Raw genomic sequence first — 8027 nt, forward strand, 5'->3', positions numbered from 1 at the left:
CCCCATGTTGAAAATTCTAGCGGATTCTAATTAACGCCAAATGGCTCCCTTGGACGAAGAACAATGATATGATAATGCTGTGCACTCTCATCATACGACCTATGCAAATGCAAATCTATCTTTAGTTACAGCAGCATTTGATGTTGAGGTGATTGTTGACTGGATAGCGTATTCTCAGTAAAGATAGACAGGTTAAAAACGGTAGCATCATGCCAAGGGATGAAAAAGCCTACCTGAAAATGGAAGTACTGGATGTCTTGCCATAAAATATTGTTTTAACTTATATTTTTCTACCCAGCAGCTTGCTATTTCCATTTTGAAATTAGTGCAACAGAGAATGGAAATTCAAGAGGAAGTCACGTCTTGAAGCAGTACACAAATTATCACTGTAACAAGGACGAATGGGCAAATTTCTTGTGAAACTAAGCAGGGTCTCATCAAGCCGCCTAAAGGGGACCTATGCTTCTATAAACATGCAACAGATGATGGCATATAAGTTGACCGATCAGGTGCACAGGTACAAGGAGAATCCCCTCTTTGAAGAGAGGGGATTGAAAGTCTTGCAATTCTCGATTCTAAACCCTAGTGGAATAGAGGAACCGTGATATTTTGCTGCTCTTTACAAGCCTCAATTTAACATTGAGAAAAAAAATCCATAGTCTGAAGAAATACATAACTTTTGTTTTTGTTTTTCTTAATTTGCTATGTTTCTCCTCCATGTAAGTAGCTGCAGTCCTTGAGCATATATACTATATGTATGATAGGAAAATACAGATTAGAACTAAAACACCTCCAAATTTACCATTTATGCAATATGATGGTGTGAGAGTAAACTTGACTTGATTCTAGAGTCAATTTACCATGGGTGGTTTATGGGATTGAGGTTTCATTAACCCATGGTTTTGCCCATAGTATTTTCATGTTATGTAAACTATTTAATGATATGATGTGTGATGACGCCATTGTAAATTGCCTTGGAGGCATCAAATAAAAGATCCATTATTCTGAGCTGGATTTCCCCAATGGTTCCTACGATATTTTATGGTGTCCATGTATTATTGTTGTTATGTGTTTATTTCACTCTTCTTTTATAACAGATGCAATCCCAACCTAAACTCCTCGACCTATTTTTCCTGTGAACAGTGGAAATAGACCAAGAACATAGAAAAAAGTCCTGAATTTCTCAGTGTGTTAGAGATAAAAAATATGAGAGAAATAAAATAATCATAAAACAAAACACATAAACCATGTCTACATGATTTATCCTTAAAACCCTGATTGGGGAAAAACCATCTACACCTATCACCCTTGTACCTATTCAAATGGTTCATTCCACAAATTGATCCTCCATCCTCTCTATGCATGAAAGGGATGACATCATGTGTTATCATGTTACATGTACCCATGTCTAACCAGGTCTTACAATTGTATGCCCAATTACATGTATTTTACAAATTTCCATCTCCAAGGTAAAAAAAATTGTTGTTGTTGCTGTCCTGGCACTTATGGTGTCAATCTCCAATCTCTCACTTCTGCACACCCAGTGTTTTCCTCTTAAGATCTAGCTTTCATGGTTGCATCTCACTCTGCTAGACCTCTATTTCCACTCAGCTTACACTGCAATCTCCACGCATACTCTCTCATCCACAGGGAACTCACAATGGATCCATGCACGCTGGTAATTTTTGTGCACTCAACTCCACATTGACCTGTTTCCTAAGGCTTTTCTCTCTCAGCTTTGACTTCAACATACAAAGTGCCGGGATTTCCAACCACTGCCTCCTTCTCCAGGGCACGATCCATTGGCTCTGATACTACTTGTTAGAGATAAAAGATAAATAAGAGAAATAAAATAATAAGAAATCATATATAGCAAGAAGTCACATAAACCATATACATATGATTTACTTTGGGAAACCCCAACCAGGAAAACCTATATAATGATGGATCTATTATTATCCTTGCCTTAATGCAGCCAAGTTGGCCAACATCCTAATCATGACCAAGTGAGTCTTCTTCTCAACTCTGACACATTACAATGGAGAATCCCCAAGCATTTTAAAGACTTAAATTACATGTAATATAGCAGACCAAGTTTACCTAATACAACACAGTGCTTGTTTTAGAGTTTACTTGCAAACAGACAACTTGGTCAACTGTGGTCAAACTTTTAACCAAAACTCAGCAATTTTGTCAAGATTCACCCAGTTTGATATACATACTTCACTGACAGAAAATAGAACAAAAAAAAATCCTAGGAACAACTTCCAATATTCATTTATTATTGTTCTATTTTTTCCATTAAGACTCACCCAGTTTGATTTACATCAGTTCGTCAAGACTCACCAAGTTTGATATACATAGTGCATACTTTACTGTCGCACATAAAACCAAAAAAAATCCATGGAAAAACCCTCATTCTTCATTTATTACTGTTCTATTTTTTCCATTAAGGTTAAAAAGCTTAAGATAAAAACATCTACATGTATCTTGCAGACAGATGGATTCTCAGTGAAAATCATGTGACTTTGACTAAAATGAGGTCCCATAATATCAAAGGTAGGGTGGCCTTGCTTTCGTAGCTATAGTTTAGGAGCCCTTAGTGACTCTCTTGACATATATATAAAACTTCTGTAGTCTAGAATTTTGCCATTTCCCATACCATATCCTTTCACGTCCAGTTTCCTGTTTCTCGTTTTTGGTAACGTCGTATGCTGTAGTTATAATCTAGGTGCTTACTGCTCTAATTTTTAGCATTTTTTACTATTTTCATATCCTCTTTTTCTCCATCATTCTTTTCAGAGTATTTTTCTTCCTCTTTTCACAGTAGTAAGGACAGTATGCATTAGCCCTGCAGATACACATGCATTTTAATCGAGTCCATAAGAAGATGGAGAGAGCAGATACACATGCATTTTGCTCAAGTCCATAACGAGATGGAGAGAGAAAAAATACTAACAAAACTATCACGAGATGGAGAGAGAAAAAATACTAACAAATCCATCACGAGATGGAGAGAGAAAAAATAATAACGAATCCATCTAGGGACATGCACCATGAAATCTACTTTTGGATGGGTAAAATTGCTGTCCTGAATGTACTATTAAACAAGTAGATGTGCTTAGTTAGTCGTTTAAAAGGTAAAATCCACAGCATCCTGTGACCATCCATTCAGAATTGCTGAGAAGCTTCTGCCAAGAAAATCTCACAATGACCCGGTATCACATGGAGTCACATAAGTCTTTTGGTATCAGATATTTGCACATTCCTATCAAATGAGAAGCTAGTCATTTAATTTGATAGTCATAAGGCATTTTAATGATTCTCATTATGATATTCATTAAAAATGGGTATTAATCTGGATGAACATCTCCAGGGAGTATTTACTATTAATAATCTAGCTGAATAGACTAATGTCATATTACAATTTCAAAGTAGCCGCATAAAGCCCAGCTTGCCAAGTTATCGTTTCTCTTTATAACCTCATTGCAATCTCAACATTAGTACTATCTGAATTCAGGAACCTAGTATTCAAGCATTTAAATTTTGAAAAGATGTGTTGAGACAGTAGACACCACATTTCCCTTGATTCACATTTCTGATAAAGAAACGTCTTGATAGAATTTCTCCTACCATGGAGTCATTCAAATTCTGTTTCCACTGAATAGTTACAAGAAGAAGAGTCCACTGGTAACAATTAAAAAATGAGAAAAGAAGCAGAACGCAAAGGATAATATGACAAATATTCAAGAACATTTCTACAAAACGGAGCTAGAAACTATCTTACTTCCAACTTCTTCGAAAGGCAATTTCATGGTCACTGACCAGAACATTAAAATCGTGAACAAAACGCCTCACCTACAATATATACTGCAGTCAAACTAAGCTATAAATCAATACTATTCAATGATAAAAACCAAGTTACAAAACTGAATACTTTATATTCTTGCAAGGGATAACGTTCCCTCAAATGCCTAGGACTAAAGCCTAATTTTATCTTTAGATAATGGGAAAAGAGAAAATTACCAGCATCATGCTGAGACCAATGCAAATTCTAAAACGATCCTTGAGTAGTTGATTACCTGCTTACAGTCAAGAATAGATCGTAAGTGCTTTGCAGTGAGAAGATTTATGAACTAAAGGAAACCTTGGCTGCTTTATCACAAGGATATGGGTATAAAAGAAAACAAACTTGATGCGTGCCTATGCATAACCAATTTGTGACCAAAGCAAATAATATTATTTATAAAAAAAGAAAAACTACCACCATGTTTGTCCAGCAATTATGTTGAAATCACCAATCTCTGCAAAGTCGGAGAAATTTTCAAATACCTGCTCTGTAAATGAACAGTCCGGAGAAAGGACATTTTAGCTTTTGAATTGTGTTCTCAATGTTTCTTTTGTAAAACCACCTTCTTAAAACAATGTGGCCTTCTGGAGTTTCTTTTCGCATGATAAAGATGAGGGAATTATCTCATAATAACCCTTTTGAAGACAGCTCTGTTTTTTGGAAAGACCACCACAATGCTCTTTGCATCGTAATTTGTCACTTTTCTAATAAAATACATGTCAGAACAAGTTGCTTTATTGGATCAGCAACATTAAGCTATGATACTGTACACAGTCCTTGCCCTTTGCTTCTACAAAAAATCTTGAATTATGTTACAAAATGGTGTTTTCATTGTGAAAATGGTGTTAGAGGACACCATCACCATTTCCTTTCCGAAACACAATTCACGGTGCAGCATTCAAAGGAAAATTCTCAATATTGTAGTGATATTCCACTACTTAATTCGGAGATTCAGCGACTTTCTTACCAAGCAGGGCGTGGAGTTGGTCTTCCGTGTACAAACCTCTGGTCATTTTAACAATGACTGTCTGGATAATTAAGGAATCCTTCACAGTAGAAATACTTGCATGGAGAACTTCCAAATCAAGTTCTTGCAGTGCTATCATCAGTCTCGCAACAGGATGATTATGTTTAGTACACTGAATTCTTATTATCGCCTCTCGGCCAACAATGCGAACTTCTGAATTCAAGCCGGGGAATTTCCCCTGGCTAAAACCTTTAAGGTCAATGCTTGAAAGATCTGTTGCTTCTTTAGCTGCCAACTTCAAAGAATTCATCAATAATTCCTTCTTTACAGTGTCAATTTGAACCTGCAATTCAACCCTCTCGGACTCCAAATCCTGCTGTTTGGAACAGAGATCTTTGATATAAGCAGCGGCATCGCCGAGCAGAGAAGCTTTGTCCATTTTCGATACATTAGGAACCACGGCACGAAGCTCATAAAATTTCTGGTTCAATTTCTCACGCCTTTGCCGCTCAGCCTCAACATGATTCAGAGGCTCTTCGCGGCCATTTGCAGGCTTTCTCCCACGTTTCCGTGGCTTTCTCTCGACTACAGCAGACGTTGAATCTTTAATTGAGGCAGAGGGTTCTACATCAGACAGCTCTGATTCAATGCTAGAGCGCAGGCCTCCTATAACAATTCCAGGCGGATTAGACGGTAAACCAATTGTATCCTCTTTTATTGCTGGCTTTATCTCGTTCTTTTCACTGCCTTTAAAACCAAATGTGCGGGTTTGTGGTTCTACTGTTTCTGCAATATGGATGGCCGGCGCTTCAAAGGCTTTGGTCTCCTGAGTTAGAGTTTGCAGCAATGGTTTGTCGTCTGTAACCACTAAAGAACTATGTTCAGCGAACACAGATGCTTTTTGTTTGCCTGTCACAGGTAATTCCCGAGCTAAAGCAGAGTTCATGGACTGGATTTCAGGATTACTTACTGGCTCAATGCATTGCGCGGATTGCATAGTATTGCTGCTTTTTACACTCAAAGTTTCAGCTGGCCATAAAGACTGGATTTGAAAGGGGTTATCATGCATTTGGTTGAGGTTACAGTTAAACGAACTGTTGACCTGCTCCAGAAACAACCAGTTTTCAACAATCACTTCCGTCGATCCAAATTCAACCACGCCGCCCTGAATTGGAACGCACACCAGTGTTTGAATCCCAAGTTCAAAAGCTTGCCTTGCTCTGTCGCAGTTTGATACCTGCAGTCTCTCCGCTCCGACGATCCATTCAGGAGCTCCGCTAGAAAATGCCGTACCGGGTACCCCAAACCCCGATAAAAAGGATTGCATCATCGATATTAAATAAAACCATTCAGCATCAGTAACTTCTTCATCTACGCTAACACCACTATTATCCTGCTGGTTTACTTCATCGCTCCCGCTAATCATAGAATGTAAGTCGCGTAAAACCTTTTTCCTCAACTCCTGTTCGGCGGGGCTTACGGTCAAACGGCTGCGCATCCTAAGCCTCTCGTCCTCTTCTGCGTTCCTCGACCCCTTGTAGTAGCCGTCTCCCCAGCATAGCTGAATGGCACCGCTAGAATCATAAGAAACTTGCCAAAAAATCGCATAAGTCCACACTATTGAGGCCGTCTCTACCAGAATTTGCAGACGCTGCTGCAATGTTTCTTGGCTGAACCCCTGATCTACCGCTGATGACGTTGATGACGCCATGAAAGCATCCATAATTGAATTGTCTGCAAATTTTTCTCACCTCCACAGATTTTCTCCGGCCAAAGCCGGAAATGCATTGCCTATAGTCTCTTCCGTTAATTTTTCTGGAAGAAAATCATCCTCTTTCACAGGAAAGAAAGAAGGCTTGGAACCTTTTGCGACAATTCAATTATCCTTGAATTGCTTATTTCCGATCTTTTACTGCCTAGACTGCACAACCGCGTTTCAACTTGAAATTCTTGATTCGAGGTCAAAGCCTTTAGCTGATCTCTTCTACGGACATATGTGAACGCTTAATCCCCTATATTCTTCTTCTCCAAAGCAAAATTGCTTTGTCCTAAGAAGTTTTAAGCTATTTTGCTGATTTCGAGTTTAATCGCACTAAAATCCGCTTCCAAAGAAAAATTCTTCGTCCTTAGGAACTTTAAGCTACTCTCCCTTACAAATACAAGATCTTGAATCCCACGCTTCCAAAGCAAAATTCCTCGTTCTAAGGATCTTTAAAGCATTCTTTCAACAAAAGACGCAGATTTTGAAGCCTAATTGCTCAAAAATCCGTGTTTCAATAGGAAAGGTTAGCTAATTACTTACCTTTTTCAGCTATCCAGAAAAGCCTGAATTTTCCGGATTGAAATTCCTCTTCGCTATATCTTATACTTTGACCCTTTCGAGCACCGTCACAAGCCTTACGCGTTTAGTTCATCCTCTGCTCTGATGTCGATACAGAGAAGCACAGAAAGGCGTTTTCTTTTACAGAATTTATCCAAGACGGACCTCGTTCACCTTATATCTGGTCTACTGGAGCATCCTTTGGTCCTTCCGTCCCGTTTCATGAGAAGCACAGTTGGTCCGCGAGGCAAAGCTTTCGGCCCTGGCACCTAATAAAAATGCACTACAAATTTTCTTGTAACCTGAATTTAGACCTCAATGCCGAAATGTCATTTGCGCCGCATTTGTCCGTATTTGACATGAATGGCGAGTCCATGTTGAATTCTCGAGGGGAACTTTGACACGTCTATGGCATATATTTGCGCTTTTAATAATTTGCGAAATTGCGTATTTTTAGCCGCCATGGCGACGGCTCGAATCTGCTGAGATCGGTCAATGCGCCAACTGGGCCTCCGCGCCACAACTGCCGTGCTCAAACCAAAATGCACCCTTCCTGCCAAATAGTAAAATGGCACGTGCTAAACGTGCGATGCTTTTACCGTCATTTGGCAAACCGACAAATTAATCCCAATATTCCATGTAAAGAGGTATCCCTCCCATTTGTCAAATATTATTATTATACTAAAATGCCCACGAGATTTCACCGACAGCCGTTTATGGCTACAGAAGGATAATTATAAATAATAATTATATTCATGTGGAAACAAATCTTATCACGCCATTCATTTTTTATTTTTATTTTAAATTGCAAAGTTCACGACTTATAAATGACTTTTATATTTATTAAATTTTATATTCCTATATCATAGGGATATGCCACCGATTTCAAA

At 38.5% G+C, this 8027-nt stretch overlaps 1 pseudogene across 4 annotated transcripts; it reads right to left on the minus strand.

Annotated features, from left to right (window-relative positions):
• Positions 1-3353: 3353 nt before the first annotated feature.
• Positions 3354-7512, minus strand: LOC149230488 (transcription factor MYC2 pseudogene; annotated as a pseudogene). 4 transcript variants are annotated; one of them, XR_016248013.1, is made up of 3 exons: positions 4333-7512; positions 4027-4082; positions 3354-3858 (listed from the first exon to the last, which is right to left on the minus strand). The product of XR_016248013.1 is annotated as a transcription factor MYC2 pseudogene, transcript variant X3 (transcript). The 4 variants fall into 4 exon arrangements; XR_016248012.1 differs by having other exon boundaries at positions 3354-3870; XR_016248014.1 differs by having other exon boundaries at positions 3354-3881.
• Positions 7513-8027: the final 515 nt, after the last annotated feature.

Source organism: Pinus tabuliformis, chromosome J (assembly GCF_031772625.1).
Source record: "Pinus tabuliformis cultivar Carrire ecotype Pingquan chromosome J, CPIR1, whole genome shotgun sequence".
Lineage (NCBI taxonomy): Eukaryota > Viridiplantae > Streptophyta > Pinopsida > Pinales > Pinaceae > Pinus > Pinus tabuliformis.